This window comes from Poromitra crassiceps (genome assembly GCF_964638095.1).
Source record: "Poromitra crassiceps genome assembly, chromosome: 3".
Taxonomy (NCBI): domain Eukaryota; kingdom Metazoa; phylum Chordata; class Actinopteri; order Beryciformes; family Melamphaidae; genus Poromitra; species Poromitra crassiceps.
In genome coordinates this window covers 57,642,314-57,660,582 of record NC_139625.1, presented here as the reverse complement: position 1 = coordinate 57,660,582, position 18,269 = coordinate 57,642,314, and the positions used below count along the sequence as shown (strand labels likewise).

The following is an 18,269-nucleotide window of genomic DNA, read 5'->3' as shown; positions in this document are numbered from 1 at the left end:
ACTGCATGATATCCACCTACCCACACCAGCTATTTTTGTCCCACTGATCAGTGATGGGAGCTGGGGCTCTGTTTGTTTCTCTGTCCCACTGTGATGTCATAAATCCCACTGTGAAATCATCTGTGATGTCATAAATCCCACTGTGACATCATCAGTGATGTCCTAAATCCCACTGTGACATCATCATCATAAATCAATCATCCCTAGTCAAATACACCAGCTATTTTTGTCCCACTGATCAGTGATGGGAGCTGGGGCTCTGTTTGTTTCTCTGTCCCACTGTGATGTCCTAAATCCCACTGTGATATCATCATCATAAATCAATCATCTCTAGTAAAATACACCAGCTATTTTTGTCCCACTGATCAGTGATCAGTGATCAGAGTCATAAAAAAACGTTCACAACTTTTAGATGAAAATAAAATAATTACTGCATATCATATTGAAAAGAAAGGTAATGTTGCACACAAGAATATAGTGGGGGATACCCCAAGTAAATTCAGAGCTGCAGAGGGAAAGTGCATGCGTAAAGGCGCACCTTGGATAGCCTATCCACCTCTGTATTTACTATACATATTGTTATTACTCATGCTAGGTCATGATATTGAGAAGTATTATTTGAATAAAGTTGAAAGTTTTTGTTTGAGTGAAGTCAATATCCACTGTATATTTACTGAAAAGTATTTCACAGTACTTACAATGGCGTGGCGTCTTCTTCACTGTGACTGAATCTCCGTGGTCGCTTGGTCGTTCTGATTGAATGCTTCGACATGTTGAGACTAAAAAAAACTACACAAAACACTGAAAGACAACGGACAAACACTGAAATAAAACAAATAAAACTGATAAATGTCTGGGAGTTGTTCCAAAAAATACACCGTGGCCCCGTTCCAATACCCATACTTCCATACTATTTAGTAGGCAAAAAAAGAATTAGTATGTCCCAATACATAGTATGTCAGATGCAGTATGCCAAGAGTACCAGGATGTTGTACTACATCAGCTCCTATTTCGGAGTATGCATTGATGCATGCTGCGCCAGCCAAACTTCCCCACAATCCTTTGCGCAGCGGAAGTTCTTCTTCTTCTAATGTTTTATGGCGGTTGGCAAACAACTTTTTGTGCATTACCGCCACCTACTGGAGTTACGTCGCACTGACTGAGCTGCGTGTATAATCCACGCCTACCTCCATGACGCCGTGAACACGTCAATAACTATGATAAAAACACTGACAGAAATATGCACGTTATTATACTGTTAAGAATGAGACTGCATGTAAGTATCATCACATCAGTTTATTAGAAACAACAACATACATTACAATATAACAGCAATTTGTTTATTTGATTGTTCCAATTTTGTAAATGCTTTGTCTGAATTTTTTGTATAATGTACTGTTTGTTATTGCCAGACTTTGTTTATTGGAAAAAAAAAAAAAAAAAAAACTCAAATGTGGCGCTACGGACGTCGGCGGAAGTGAGCAAGAGGTCGGAGTTCAGTAAGCTCACGTGACGACAGATGTAGTGTGTCCCAATAGCATGCATTTTGCATGCATGCTACACACTACAATCCATACTTTGTGAGGGCAGCGGCAGTACATACTACAAGAAAGAAGTACAAGTATGGGTATTGGAACGCAGCCCGTGTGACTTTCTTTTCTCTCTCTCTCTCTCGTCTTTTTCAGATTTCACTTCCCTGTTTGTTTGTCGCGCTGCTGACGTATGTTCCCAGTGGTAGTGGATTACCGTAATGTCATGTATATGGGGAGAAAGCGCAGCTTCTCCTCTTTCTAGAACCGTCGAGATTTCTCCGATAGGACAAACGGTCTAGGAGTTACGGTACTGTGAACAGGGCATGGTATTTGGGGGCGCCGGCGATCCCATCGGTTTAGAAGGGTTTTAAACAACAACAACAGCAAAATTCTCTAACCTCTGGGGGCAGCACCGTTTCAATGTGGTGCAACAGGAACTCAAGAGGCTCCGTCTGCAGCGGAAGAAAATCCTTTTCCGCTCCTTGCAAGCTCTGCCATCGGCTCCAACCAACCGGCTCTGCCCATTTATGGATTTCCTTTCTGTTCCCTGCGTGTGGCTCTCAAATCCTTCCGTCGCTCTGAAACAACAACTCTTGCTACACGCTACAACTTGCTACATGCTGAAAACGGTACGTTTGGACTACACACCGGTCACGTCCACTCCATTTTGATCGGGGTAAAGCACACCCTGCGAGCCTGCACCTGCGAGCCTGCACCCTGCGAGCCTGCACCCTGCAGCCTGCACCCTGTGAGCCTGCACCCTGCGAGCCTGCACCCTGCGAGCCTGCACCCTGCGAGCCTGCCGGCCTGCGAGCCTTTACCCTGCACCCTGTGAGCCTGCACCCTGCAGCCTGCACCCTGTGAGCCTGCACCCTGCAAGCCTGCACCCTGCAGCCTGCGAGCCTGCCGGCCTGCAGCCTGTACCCTGCAGCCTGCACCCTGCAGCCTGTACCCTGCAGCCTGCACCCTGCAGCCTGCACCCTGCAGCCTGCACCGTGCAGCCTGCACCCCTGTGAGCCTGCACCCTGCACCCTGCAAGCCTGCACCCTGCGAGCCTGCCGGCCTGCAGCCTGTACCCTGCAGCCTGCACCCTGCAGCCTGTACCCTGCAGCCTGCACCCTGCAGCCTGCACCCTGCGAGCCTGCACCCTGCAGCCTGTACCCTGCAGCCTGCACCCTGCACCCTGCAGCCTGCACCCCTGCGAGCCTGCACCCTGCGAGCCTGCACCCTGCGAGCCTGCACCCTGCACCCTGTGAGCCTGCACCCTGCAGCCTGTACCCTGCACCCTGCACCCTGCACCCTGCAGCCTGTACCCTGCAGCCTGCACCCTGCAGCCTGCACCCTGCACCCTGCGAGCCTGCACCCTGCACCCTGTGAGCCTGCACCCTGCAGCCTGCACCCTGCGAGCCTGCACCCTGTGAGCACTGTTGCACCCCTTTTCACGGAGCTTGCCGACAGATTTTCGATGCAAGTGGAAAGTCTGTCTCGAGAGAGTAATATAATGCGAGCGATTCTTTGCTCAGCATCATGGCAGGACAACCAACACAACAACTGTGTGCTTCATTGGAATGGTTTCAATGGGACTCTACAACCATTTGTGTGTTTATATCAGTTTATATATCAGTTTTCTATTGAAGCTGTTTGTATTTAGTTAAGGTTAGGGTTTTATGTTCAAATTTACCGTTAAAAAGGGAACTGCCAATCCCAACCCTCCCCTTACTTGTCAGCGACACCTTTTGACTGCCATAGGTCAAGTCAAGTCAAGTTTATTTGTATAGCACATTTCATACACAGAGGCAATTCAAAGTGCTTCACATAAAATGGTTGACAGGAAAAGAAAAGAAAAGAAGAGAATAAAATGGACATTTAAAAGCATCACAACAAAACCTTAAAAGAAGAGTATAAAAAGTGCAGGTCGACGCTACTTCCTGGTGACAGCTCCCAACAACTCTATGCACTGCACGCAAGGACCTACCCACACGACCGCAAGAGGTGGCATTCATAAACATTGTAGTTGCTGTAGGAGCCAAATATCTTTTTTTTCATTCTTTGATCAGTATTATTTAGACTGGCGGTTGGTATGCGCCCCATGTGGCCAACCTCAGAATTGCATAGAGTAAAAATCTACCCAGTTGATGGCATCACTGGTCATTAGGCCAGCTGTGCTGGTAGCATGCTGCACGCTTAGGACGCCAAGAGCCGAAATAGTTTTTCAACAGGTTCAATTACATTACTTGTTCATTTGACAAGTGCGAGTTTAAGTTTTCGTTTGTTTATTTTTCTTTGATACTTTGAGTTGCCACGCGCTATTATCTGCCTGTTCATATCATAGTTTAAGCACCTAGTTAAAGGACGGCTTTCCCGTGGGGAATACGAATATATATAAAATCTCACGCCCCTAAGGTTTTCGAATCCGTTGAAATTTTTTGAAATTGGTTGTTCACAGCCAGAGCTATCAACCATCTCTCACATATTTTTTGGCCCAGCCGACGCGTTTTACGTCAGAGGGGCCAAGTCCGCCTTGCGGAAGTGGAGCACCTATGAACTACAAGTGTTGTAGGGCTGTGCCGCCATGGTCCCGCCTCTAGAGGTCCTCCACGCCCCTTCAGAGGTCCTGAAGAAAAACAAAAGGCAGCCATCTTTTTTCACCGCCTAGCCTAGGCTAGCTAATGTTAGCTTCCCATAGCTCCTTGCAAAGAACCATATCTTGGGAACGGAAGCACGTACAGACACGGGACTGGCGGCATTGGAAAGCTCGTCAAATTTTACATCTAGTAGAAGGTGCGTTGAAGTTACGAAATCAACGCTGAGCAATGTACCCTTTTTTACACATTTTTACATGAAATAGTTACAACATCAGATGCTCCTAACTCCTAGGAAAATGCCTTAAAATGCATGAATTTTTTTTATGAAGACATCTCCCGACATATATACTACCGTTTAAATTTGGAGGCAATTTTTTTATTTTTATTCTTCTTCTTCTCCTAATGTTTTTATGTCGAAGCCTTCTTCTTCTTCTTCTTTGAGTTTTATGGCGGTTGGCAAACATATATGTGCATTACCGCCACCTACTGGAGTTTGATATCAGCCAAATGCCTGAGGGGTGGGCGTGGAATCTAAGGCCACGCGAGCCCAGTGCATTGTGGGAACTGTAGGATTTCGGCTCCCCGCACCCGCCCCTCCCCCCCACACACAGAGTGGATTTTGGTTGATTGCTCAAGCTGTGAACAACCAATTTCAAAAATTTAAACAGATTCAAACTCCTTAGGGGCGTGAAATTTAATATATCTTCATATTCCCAAAGGAAAGCCTTCCTTTAATCACCTTCCACTCATCAACTACGACGACCATTACTGGACAGCAAACCGTGAGTAACCACAAGCCGTGTTGAGACTACGTGATCTTGGTGATAGAAATATGGCTAAATAATGGACTTTACAGTAGAAGGAAGCCATAACAGTTGCTGTTGTAACAGCTTGGAAATTGACCAAATTTGTCGTTTTCTTTGTGAAGATGGGCTGCATATTTGTAGAATTGTCTGTGTTTGTCTAAGTGCGTGTGTGTGTGTGTGTGTGTGTGTGTGTGTGTGTGTGTGTGTGTGTGTGTGTGTGTGTGTGTGTGTGTGTGTGTGTGTGCGTGCGTGCGTGGGTAAAACAATGCTAATCTGCAGTGGCGTGGAGTGGAGGGATTTGCTGTATAAAGGAGAGAGAGGACCATGCTTGCTAGCGATAGCCTGGCTGAAGATTGCTACACACATACCTCCCTGATCTACTTATATAGGCCTGTGTGCGTGTGTGTGTGTGTGTGTGTGTGTGTGTGTGTGTATACACGCGTGCGTGCTTGTCTGTGTGTGTGTGACTGTGTGTGTGTGTGTGTGTGTGTGTGTGTGCGCGCGCGTTTGTGTGTGTGTGTGTGTGTGTGCGTGCGCGTGTGTGTGTGTGCATGCGTGCATAGGAGGATCATCTGTGTTGGCAGTGAGTAGTTGTGGACTCAGATTAAACATGGAGAAGGATTCGGTCTGAGGGTATTTACAGATTCTCATTATAGCCTTAGAATCTCTCTCTTTCACACACACACACACACACACACACACACAGACACACACACATTTTTACATTTTAGCCTGCAAGGTTTCTTTGTTGAAGAAGCATATGACAATGAACAAAAATAATTATACTGTAAATAGAACGGCACTCAGAGAGCACAGACCCCCGCCAAGGTGTACTAGCTTGTTCGTTATAAGTCGGATCGGGATCTGCTGAAAGTATCGGGTTCTTCCTTGGCCCATGTTACACCCTTCCACAAGGTTTCATGAAAATCGGCCCAGTAGTTTTTTCCGTAATCTGTTAGGAGACAAATAAAGCAACGGCACCAAAAACATAACCTCCATGATGGAGGTAACACTTCTTTTTCTGGACATAAAGTATATGGATACCGCTGATTTAGACTGTTGAAAGCCGATATGAACATCTTTAAAGGGGGACTAACCCCCCCAGATTTCCTGCAAAACGGCTCTCCACTCGATCTGAAAACCCCGCAGGCAATATGGCCGCCCACACTCCCCTCCTAACCAGGCAGAATTCCTCCCCCATAAAGTAACATATCTTGGCCAATAAGTATGTAACATACAAAATAAAACAACCCGTAATATCTTAATTTTATGTAGAATGCAGAGGACATGTAACTGTTTAGTTAAACTTGCATTCCAGGAAACTTGCATTCCAGGAATATTGTGGTCTAAAGATGACGATAGTGGCTCGAGACTGTTTCGTCCTGAAACCCACACGCTTTGCAGTGGTGGTTTTAGCGTAACCTATGTGGGATTCGAGGCGTAACCTATGTGCGTTTTAGCGTAACCTATGTGGGATTCGAGGCGTAACCTATGTGGGGTTTGGCGTAACCTATGTGGGATTCGAAATAACGCATCCGAGATATAAAACGTTATGAATATAGCCACGTTATGAACAAAAAACGAACGCTGGTGATCCGTATGGAAACAGTGTTACTCGAAATGGTTAAAAGTTCTATCAATTTGGTCATTTAGTGGCGTTTTACTGCCATGTAACATAACTAACTAGCGGCTAACATTAGCCACAATAGGCATTACCCATGAATGCATTGCTCTTAAAGGGCTCGCGCTGCGTGAACTACAGTAATAATCAACGGGGGGGGGGGGGGGAATTCACATGAGTGGGGCGCGTGCTAAACCCACCGTGACGTCAGGATGTACCAAATATCCCATTCATTTGAGGGCACAAAAAAAAGCAGTGTTCCACCCATAGAGGGCACTTATGCCAGTTATGCTGCTGAAAAATGATACAAATGGTAGAATGGCAACAGTTTGGTCTCAAATGTGGAAATTTTGACCAGAATTCTTCACACACCACCCCCAAAGTCATATATATTGGTTAAAAGCTGAAAAAAGTGTTTTGGGATTAGTTACACTTTAAGGATTGAAGCTCCATTTTAATTTCAAGTATTCAGATAGATGCAGGCCAGGTAGATTGGAGAATAAAATTATCTGTTGAATTGAATGACTTGACTAACACCCAATGGGTTCCAGCCCCCCTTGACCCTGGACAGGAATAAGTGGGTAGGGGAAATGAATGAATGAATGAATTAATGAATTAATGAATGAAAGGTCAATACCACGTCAGTTTGCAATATTGGGGAAACATTTATCATAATTTGCCATTTCCATTCAGCTTTTCGAAATCAATACATCATAGAAATTCACACCGCCATTGGATGTAAACCCAGTTATAGTGGAACAAGATGCTAGAACTTAGAAATATTGAATTAACTTTTATTAAGTAGTTTACCTTATTTAAATGGATATCCTGCCCAGTTGAAAGTGAACATGGTGCTTTTAATCATAGCCTAGGAGGAAAAAACTTAAAAACATGATTTCAAGAAGCAACATTAGGAGGCAGCTGGATTCGCAGCTGGAGATCACAATCACATGACAAATCGATCTTGCCACACTCCAAGGGGCGTAGATATAGACAGTGCAGGCAGTGCGGGTGCACATGGGGCCCTGGGGTAGAGGGGCCCACCGAGAGAGCAGGCTCTCCCAACACAACGTATTGGGCAGAGAACAGGCACTTATGACTCAAATTACCGTCCCAGGAATATGCTTGTGTTCAAATAAGAACATGAATTAGATCTAAAGTCCGTAGCAATCTATAGCCTACAAAAAATATTCAAAGTAAAAAATTTCCTCTGCTGTCAAGGCGCTGATGCTGGTTTTCACGTTTAAATACTTTGATGACTGTTACGGGTGTCAGAGCGCTATCCATGGTTCTGATCGCTTGCTCTATTGGGAAACTCACTTCCGGGAGAAGAAATGTCACGTGACTGTTGAGCTCTACTGAATGTGATCAGACTCCAGCTTGCTGACTCTCCACTCATGTCGCACATCCTCAGGAGGAAACGACACAATGCGGCCGTTGTTTTGACAGCAAACTATTTTTTTTAAGTCGACAAACTGCTTAGCGGAGAGGGGGAGGGAGGGAATGAGGGAGGGAGGGAGGAGAAGAAAACGAGGGAGGGAAGAGAGAGAGAACACAACGGGAGCATCCATCCTGTAGCCGGTGGAGAGTTATCGCCCGACGACAGAGCCTTTCCACACGCTTTAAAAAGCACATTGAAGATGTATTAGTGCGTCCCTGAATCCACTCGCTGCCAATAGGGGGCTGCGTACTTGTGTGTGTGTGTGTGTGTGTGTGTGTGTGTGTGTGTGTGTTTTCTAGCTCCCTCCAAATTCCCTTAGCGAGCGTTGCTAAGGTGCTTTAGGGATGGGATTAGCTGGAGGCTCATCACACATTCCATAACAGAAAAAAGAAGGGGTGAAAGAGAGAGAGAGAAATAAAGTGAGGAAGGAAGACAGATACAAGGAAAGAAAGAAAGAAAGAAAGAAAGAAAGAAAGAAAGAAAGAAAGAAAGAGGGGACGAAGTAGCGAAGAGTTGAAGGTGAAACAGGAAAGAAGAGAGAAAAGAAACTAATGAGCAGTGAGAGGAGGAGAGGAGGAGGAACATGTTGGAAGAAGAGAGGAAGAAAGTGGGGAGAGGATGATGGAGTGAGTCCCTATCAAGATGGGTTTCACACACCAACACACACACACACACACACACACACACACACACCGACACACATGCACACACACACACACACACACACACACACACACACACACACACACACACACACACACACACACACACACACACACACACACACACACACACACACACACACCCACATACTCTCTCTCTCTCTGTCTCTCTCGCAGCTTGCTGACTGTTGCATCAGCCCGTTAACCCAGGGCAATATGAACAGAATAAGCTGCATGATGCAGCGTGAAGGCAGCTGTAGAGGAATCTACCTTGTCTCCTGTGATTTGATGCTTTCATTGGGGGGTGGGGGTCTGGCAGGTCTGTCATCCTGGGCTGCAACACTGAAGAGGGTTGCAGCGACTGAAACTGAAGCTGCTGCTACCAAGGCCTAATCCATCCTTGTTTATTGTCCATCACTGGTGCTCAGCACTCATTGCTCTGCTCTGCACTGCACTTCCCACACATCACCTGTCTCAGGTCAAATCCAAAGTCTAAATGTAGAAGTCAAGTCCACATCAAATCCCCACCAACCAGCCAGCCAGCCCACCAACCAACCAGCCAGAACACCAACCAGCACACCAACCAACCAACCAACCAACCAGCCAACACACCAACCAGCCCACCAACCAACCAACCAGCCAACACACCAACCAACAAACCAACCAACCACCCAGCACACCAACCAGCCAACCAACCAACCAACCAACCAACCAGCCCACCAACCAACCAACCACCCAGCACACCAACCAGCCCACCAACCAACCAACCAACCAACCACCCAGCACACCAACCAGCCCACCAACCAACCAACCAACCAACCAGCCCACCAACCAACCAACCAACCACCCAGCACACCAACCAGCCCACCAACCAACCAACCAACCACCCAGCACACCAATCAGCCCACCAACCAACCAACCAACCAACCACCCAGCACACCAACCAGCCCACCAACCAACCAACCAACCAACCAGCCAACACACCAACGAGCCCACCAACCAACCATTCATCCAGCAAGCCAGCATACCAACCAGCCAGCACACCAACCAGCCCACCAACCAACCAGCCAGCACACCAACCAACCAGCCAGCACACCAACCAACCCACCAACCCACCAACCAACCAGCCAGCCAGCAAGCCAGAAAGCCAGCACACCAACCAGCCCACCAATCAACCAACCAACCAGCCAGAAAGCCAGCACACCAACCAACCAACCAACCAGCCAGCACACCAACCAACCAACCAGCCAGCACACCAACCAACCAACCAGCCAGCACACCAACCAGCCCACCAACCAACCAACCAGCCAGCCAGAAAGCCAGCACACCAACCAGCCCACCAACCAACCAACCAACCAGCCAACCAACCAGCCAGCCAGCAAGCCAGAAAGCCAGCACATTAACCAGCCCACCAACCAACCAACCAACCAACCAACCAACCAACCAACCAGCCAGCCAGCCAGCAAGCCAGAAAGCCAGCACACCAACCAGCCCACCAATCAACCAACCAACCAGCCAGAAAGCCAGCACACCAACCAACCAACCAACCAGCCAGCACACCAACCAACCAACCAACCAACCAGCAAGCCAGCACACCAACCAGCCCACCAACCAACCAACCAGCCAGCACACCAACCAGCCCACTAACCAGCCATCCAGGCAACCAGCCAGCCAACCAATGAGTGCATCGAGCAATCAGTCCACAGCCCCAGGAAGAGGCGAGGTCAGGGCAAGTGTCGCTGTAACTTAGATTTATTTGTGTTTGTAACATAGACTTAAGTTATTGAAATGTGACCGGTTCAAATTTGTCCAGTAAAATAAATTATTTCCCGACAACAGTCCTAGTGGAAACTCTGTATTATAAACAAATAATAATAATAGTGTGAGTGTGTGGTGTGAAGCGGGGGGATAAGGCTCATACCTGTTGGATAGGTGTGGTCTGTTAAATCTCCTGTTACCTCCTCCTCTACTGCAACCTGAGCCTCCTCTGTTTGGACAAATTGACACAGTGAACTAAGCTGACAGGCGGCCAGATTCCTCTGTCTTTGTCTGTTTCGTTCTCTCTTTATGTTTGCCCATCACTCACTTTCTCTCTATGGTTAGCTGGCTTCCTATAATGATTATTTTTGTGAATTATGATGCATCGAATTAGAAATTAGCCAACATTTCACCTGTGTCTCTTTCTATTCTTTCTGACTGGGGTTTGTAAACATTTCAAAAACATTTAAAAGCATAGAAAAATTAATTTGTTCAATAATTGTTCTGTCACAGCCCTCTCTCTCTCTATCCCTCCCTCCCTCTCTCTGTCTCCCTCTCTGTCTCCCTCTCTTTCTCCATCCATCCGTTTAGGGTTTCCATGATCTCATTATGTGCCTATGAAAAGGGACAAGTAATGCAATCTGGCATGGCATGGCATGGCTCCTGTGTGTGTGTGTGTGTGTGTGTGTGCGTGCGTGCGTGTGTGTGTGTGTGTGTGTGTGTGTTTGTCTTGATTACTTGAACAACAGTCAACAGAGTCTCTATTTCAGCCACTTATCTCGTCCAGAAATAATCATCTAATCAGGTGCACGCGCATACAGTACATGCGCATGCATGTACACACACACACACACACACACACACACACACACACACACACACACACACACACACACACACACACATACACACACACACACACACACACACACACACACACTCATAGACACATGTGTCAATGAGTGTAACAGAGCTGTTGAAGGGGATTCGAACTCACATCTTTGAAATAATATTCTTTGGGTACCGTATCTCTGCCATTCCCTATTTCTGTATACAGTACATGTGGATACAGGTGTGCAGGCTAGACACCAAAATTATCGTTAATGAAAACAGGTGGTGGGGGGAGGGGGGTATTTATTATATGTATTAATTTATTTGTGGAAAATATAAAAACAAGGCTTTCAAAAAAATAACAAACTACACACTGTATTGTGTAAGTAACTAAAATAAACTAAAAGTATAGGGAAAATATTTTAAAATTTCATCTTAGTTAAATTATTTCAATCATAAGCCTAGTATTTAATGACACAAACACACTGACTGACACTAGGCCTAATTCACCCCTTGGCCCTACCACTTAGCCCAGAGTGCAGGTAAAAAACAAACAATTTACATTTTGGGCTCAAGATTCCTATGAAAATACCCCCCCAAAAATGGCTGTCAGTAACGTTACATGTCCGGGCCTTGTGTCCCTTTTGGCCGCAGTTGTAGCAGGTTATCTCCGAGCTCTTTTCTTTCTCTCTCACCCTCATTCTCACTGTTGAGCTGCTTGTCTTCATCACGTTGTCATCATCCGGGTTGCCATTAAACTTCTCCGTGCTTTCATAACTTCTCAGCTTGGTTTTAAACTCGGCAAAAGTTATCTTCTCATCACCCTGCGTTATGTGGATGGAAAAGGGCTTAAACGATTCGGGCAAGTTTTTCAGAACCATTGAAATTAACAGTCCGTCGCTGAGAACCTCATCTGCATTTATCAGCGCTGTTATAGCCGTTTCTGCATGAATGATGTATTCTGTGACAGTCTCATTTGCAGCTTTCTGGAGAGATGTTAGCTCTGTGTAGAGGCTAATCACTCGTGGCTTCCCTTTGACAGCGTACTGGTCCCTCAATATCTCCAACGCTCTTCTTCCATATTGGCTACTTCCATCCGCATCATCTTAGTCATCTGGGTCTTGTAATACGGTCTCTTTAAGACCTAAATGCAGATGGCCTAAAAACTTTGTTTGCCATAACTAGTAATTCTTCTCATCTCCATCAAAGCATAGTCTGACTATACCATCAGCTTCCACCTTCCCTTTTGGGCCCATAAGCTGTTGGCATTGTGAGGGCAGGAACACCGGCTCAATAAAAACACATGTGCAACTTCATCGGCATTGATGGAACCAGAAGAGCGTTTCTTTATTTTGCGCATGCTCATTTATATAGATCACAGATCAACATAACAGCGTCACCTAGTGACATCAGTATAAGAGCACATACTGTACATAATGCTGGCATAGCCAATATGTTAACAGGGCTCTTGGCAACCGCCTTGGGGACTTCCAACAATTCACAAAGCTCGTTCCTGTGGGTCTGTACCGTAGCAATGTCACTCTCCCAATTAGTATCACTTAGCACTTCCATGACCCTCTCCACCACCTTCGGATCAATGATATCATCGTAGGTCAACAACATATCATACATCTGGCTGGCTGTGGTCTTCCTGATCACGAGGAAGGGATGGCAGAGCAGCATCAGCAGCTGGGACAAGACTTTCTTCCTCACCTCACCCTGAAACTGCATCAGCCCACAGAACACAGCTATACAGGACAGCAGCTTCAAAATAACCTTGGACTTCCTGATCTCTTTGCAAAGAGTCAACAGGTCCACACAGAACTGGTGACTCTCTTGTGTGGTGAAGATCTCAAAGCAGCCTGCCATGAGCAGCAGATCCAGCATCTTGAGGAAAGGAACAGACACCCTGTCATTGCAGAGATGATCTTTGAAGATGCTCAGCAGTGTGTCTCCAAACTGTCGTGATGGATCCCTAGATGGCTGAACAGCAACTGGGAAGAAAAATGTACTTTGGACTTGGTGATCCCTCCCACAGACACAGTGAGGCCCAGCAGGGTGTGGTACTGGTACTGAGGCAGTCTCAGCAGCTGGATGATATAGGGGAAGGCTTGGGACAGAGCATTCCAGTTCAGGCCAGTCATCGTCTCCTCAGGGAAAATGCTCAGCAGCTCCTGTCGGTGGGGGATGTGAGGCACTTCAGGCTCTGTGCTGTGGAGGAGGCGCAGGAAGACATTCCAAGCGTGGGCTCTGTAGCGGTCGATCTTCTCTGCTGCCTGCTGAGCCAGGCAGCACATCATACACTTCACCAGCTCTGGCGTAAGTAGCTCTGGAGCGCTGCTGACCACCACCATAGTCACGTCCTCCAGACTGGTCATCGCTGCCTCTCTCACCCAGGCCCCTACATCCCCTCTGCTCTCTGGTGTAGTCATTCATGGTGTCGAGCAGGGCGCCGTACACCTGTGCTGTGTTCAGAGCACAGAACTGAGTCTGGGGAGCCGTGGGCACAGACACCTGCCTTCACACACACTTGAGCCAAGGCCCTGACTGTATCTCTCCTGGCTTCTGCAAAACTCTGTGTCCTTCTGGCCAACACCGCATGCCTGCTGGAGGCCCTGTAGGATCTGCTGCAGTTTTCTATTAATCATTTTATTTTATTTTATTTTATTTAACCTTTATTTAAACAGGTAAAAAACACGTTGAGACCGAGGTCTCATTTTCAAGTGTGACCTGTTCAGACAAGTTCATAAATCTTGGCAAACTGCCCAGGGCAAGGGCAGATCCACAATGAGCCAGCATCTCTGGACCTTTCAGGCCTGCAATGTACTGGGATACCAGGACATCTTGCATTTGACTGCGTCTGGTAATACTCCTCACACAAGGCAGGCAAGGCCGAAGCTGCTGCATCCTTTAGAGAGTCATCAATTATCCACTGCCAGCCAGTAATAATTGGTTCGTCCTTGAAAGGCATTTGGACATGGACAACCTTTCTATGAGAGTGCACATTGCTGACCTCATCAGCTCACCACCATAACCCTTGTACTGCTTTCTGTCAAGGAGTGTGCGGTGAATATTCTTTAATGCATCCACACATTCTGAGGAGATGAAGTCCCACACAGGCCTGTCGGTCTGAGTTCCCAGTTTGTACAGAGCATGTGTGACCTCTGCACATGACAGGATGGCTCCATGGCGACTGTGGAGGTCAATACCCATCGCCATAGGCAACAGATGGGGCAAAACGGTTGTTACCATATAATCAGGCGCTTGAGGCGTCAGGTTGTGGAGAGCTTTGGTGGCAAGCTTTCGGATCACCCCATCCCAATGGTTGATCTTCATGGCGACCAAATGGTCTATCATAGCGTTGGTGTACTCTGGGAAACTAGCTATGTAGACACTAATGGTCAAATAGCAGTTGTTGAGATTCCCAACAGCAAAGTAGTCTGCTGCAGTTTTGATGTCGATCCCATGAGGAAATATGCCCTGTCTGCCGACATTCTCCTGGAAAGCAGCTGAGGCAGCTCTTCGGCAGTTGACATTTTGATCAAACATGGCTGTGATCAGCAAAGCACTGGCAATCTGAGTGACAAAAGGCTTGAGTTCTGTAGGTTCATAGGCCCTAGCGAAGGACCAGCACACATAGCAGGCGGCATCACGCACGTTGGAACCCGCACTGCATGCACCCCTCTTCTCCTCATAGGTCAGGGACTTCAGAATGAGTGGGACAGCATCTGGCAGTCTGGAGGGCAGCAGCAGGCCTCGCCTGCCCAGCTCTGCCAGCGCCAGACGATCATGCAAAGTGTTGTCTGTTTCCTGAAAGCTGAAGCAGTCCAGCAACCACCTGATCTGCCAGCTCCTTGGGAAGCCTCTCAGCCACCCTCCCAATGCCCTTAGCTGCAGACTCACGCACAATTGTCAATTTGTCTTTCAGTCCCACCAACAGTTTCTCAATAATGTTCTCCACTTCTTCAGGAATGTCATAGTCCTCCTGGTCCTGCATCTCAATATCAGGAGTCACAGCTGCAACGGTTGATGTAGACTGGGACAGGGAGAGGTTGGCTGCTAGGCAGCGGCTTCCTCTCTGGTACCTCCATTTGGCCAGATGCGGCTTCAGGAAGGTGAGGCCAAGCCTCTGGATCAGTTTGACACTCCAAGAAGTCTCCCAGGGGCCTCTTCTTCACATCAAGGCGTGTCATGAACTTTGACACCAACACAGATGCAGCATCCCTGGAGCTGTCAGTGACGGTTAAGTAAGACTTAGCAATAGCTAGGATGCGGTCCATGATGGGCTCTCTGGCCTGGCCACAATCAGAATCCAGATGGCCATCCAGACGTGAAAGGTCAAAGGGTATGAGGCAGGTCATAGACAGCCATAACAGCAGCATGTAGCGAGTTTCCCAAATCTCAGTGTCTTTGGGATCCTGCCTGGACAGCAGGTCCAGAACTGGCTGGACATCGGCCACCTCATGAGGAAACAGCTGCATGAAGACTTTATAGCTTCTTACCTTAGAGATGATGTAGACTAGAGAAACTTGAAGCCCAGATGAACCATTAAGGGAGGAGACTTCTCATTCCTCACTAAATCCAATATCAATATCATCAACATCCATTCTAGATGTGGATCCAGCAGATGAGGCTGCTCCTGATATGTGTTCATTATTACCAGGAATCTCTTTGTAGCAGACTCCCTTGACACAATGTCTGCATGGACGTCCGGTAGGCGGGCGATCAAGGCTCGGATCTCGAGACTCACACTGAAGCCCCCAAAAACACTAGCTTGGGCAATCACGTCAGGTTCACCTCCTCCATAAGCACCGTTAGATGCTGGTGATGTCACAACGACAATGTCCAGTGAACCGATGCATAGACATTGTGATATCATCAGTGACAGCATCGATGACATCATCAGTGATGTCATAATCCAAAGAATTTATTTCCTTCTTGTGTATTATTATTTGTTACTTTAGGTCTAGTTATGTTGTGATTATGTGTATGTTTATTTAGTTTTTTTGTATTACGTGTGTGTGTGTGTGTGTGTGTGTGTGTGTGTGTGTGAGAGAGATATTTGATTTCATTGTGATTGTTTCTTTTTGTGATTGTTATGTTGTTTTAAATAAATAGATTTCATACAGCTCCTGTTGAGTGCTATACTGCAACTTACAGGCAGAGCGATTAGTAACCTAATGACATTGATGTGCAGTATGTGGCCAGATGAAATGAGTAACATCTGTATGTTTCATTTTGTAACACTTGGGAAGGCAGTGTGCCATGTGATTCTTTTTTTTATGTCAAAAGTGTGCCTTGGCACCAAATGGTTGAAAAACACTGGAACACACAACACAAAACAAGATAGTACGAAAATGGAAAGTATTTTCTTTCTTTTATTTAAACGCACCACACAGGCAAGTAAAAATGGTCATGCTACAGAAATTAGGTAAGGGAGGGGGGAGAGCTGAAGTCTGGGTCTAAAGATACAAAATGTATTAACAAGTAATGAACAATGCCAGTGCAACCAGTTAACTGGGACAATCCATTTCAGTGTGGTAGTTACTGTTGGAGGGATCCTGCCACAGGTTCTTTTGGACACCACTGGTTCTCATTGCGTACCTGGGCTTCCTCCTCCTCTGTGAAATCATTTTCGATGTTGAAAGTCTTCCTGATCTCCTCCGTGGTTTTGCCTATGATCATGTTGGCCACCGTTTTGCAGGTAACATTTAATAGGCTTTTGATGTCCAAATAGTTGGCGGTCAGAATGAGTTCAAACAAGATGCCTTGGTCCACTTTGAGGAAGTCTTGGTCCCATACAGGAATGTGGTGTGTCCTCTTCTCCTTGTTCTCGTCATCCTCGTGGGGAGGAGGGTCATCTTTGTGATGAGTGCACCACTGGATCACCTTCTTTAGGATAGCAGAGTTCACATTAGGGAGGGGAACTGGCTCATCATCGTCTTCATCATCCATTCCCAAATCTTCTAACATGGTCTTGATGGTGATCGACTGTTTGACTATCTCCACATCCACCTCGAAGATCTCCTCATCAGAACTTTGCAATTTTAATGTGGGCATTATCACAAATGTTTTAATCAAGGGTTTAATCAAGGGTCATCTAAGGATAAAATTCCTCTGAAGTCAACAGCAAGGACAGACAGTCGAAACGTTAACTGTCTTATTTATAGCCTCAGCGGGAATAATTTATGACATCACTGATGACATCACAATTGCTCATATGACATCACTGATGACATCATCACTGATGGCATCACAATTGCTCGAGTGACATCACTGATCGCATCAGTCACTGAGTGACATCAATGATGCCATCACTCACTGATTACATCACTGAGTGAGATCTCTGATGACATCACTCACTGATGACATCAGAGTAGTTGACACACCATTGTTCGAGTGCTTGCGTGATCTCAGGTATCATCAGGGTTGTGTGAAGTGTTTTGAGCCGTGAACGAACCTGTCAATCAGTGTGGGCGCAGCTCTCTGAGTAAAAGCCCCCCCTCCCCCAAACCCCCCTCCCATTCCCATCTGGGAACTGAGAAATTCACTGGGAGTGAATGCCCTGGGAAGTGCAAATGGAATGCGGCATCAGACTTCTTCGGTCTGAATTACTACTGATACAGGAATGGATCACATTAATCCTTAACACTAGGCCTACTACATTCCTGGTTCCATTGTGTACACAAAAAAACTTGCATGTGTGAATATTGGAGTCCTTTCCTATATAGTGTTCCGTCTGTGAGATAAAGACTCCAAATCCCATGATTCAGGTGACGTCATTTCCTGTTTGTTTGCCTGGCGCGCGTGCAGTAGGTGATGGTTATTGTGCATTCCTTTATAACTGGGAAATGGTAATCCCACGGTTCAAAGGTCATGAGCTGGGACGGTGACGTCGCCAGAGCTGGTATTTCCCATTCCAAACTCGTAATCCAAGATGGCTGCGCTGCGCAACAACAGTAGTTATAATCATAGTAAAAGTTGATTAGCACTTCTGTCTTGTTTGTGTCTCATTAAATCACTGCCTAACTTC

The 18,269-nt window shown here is 46.5% G+C and overlaps 2 pseudogenes across 2 annotated transcripts; both read right to left on the bottom strand.

Annotated features, from left to right (window-relative positions):
* Window positions 1-10,613: 10,613 nt before the first annotated feature.
* Window positions 10,614-16,115, bottom strand: LOC310773184 (tubulin-specific chaperone D-like; annotated as a pseudogene). The gene is made up of 5 exons: window positions 15,412-16,115; window positions 13,977-15,380; window positions 12,698-13,818; window positions 11,932-12,060; window positions 10,614-10,634 (listed from the first exon to the last, which is right to left on the bottom strand). The product of its transcript is annotated as a tubulin-specific chaperone D-like (transcript).
* A 665-nt stretch (window positions 16,116-16,780) lies between these two features.
* On the bottom strand, window positions 16,781-17,296 carry LOC310773183 (S-phase kinase-associated protein 1 pseudogene; annotated as a pseudogene). The gene has a single exon. The product of its transcript is annotated as an S-phase kinase-associated protein 1 pseudogene (transcript).
* Between the last annotated feature and the right edge of the window lie 973 nt (window positions 17,297-18,269).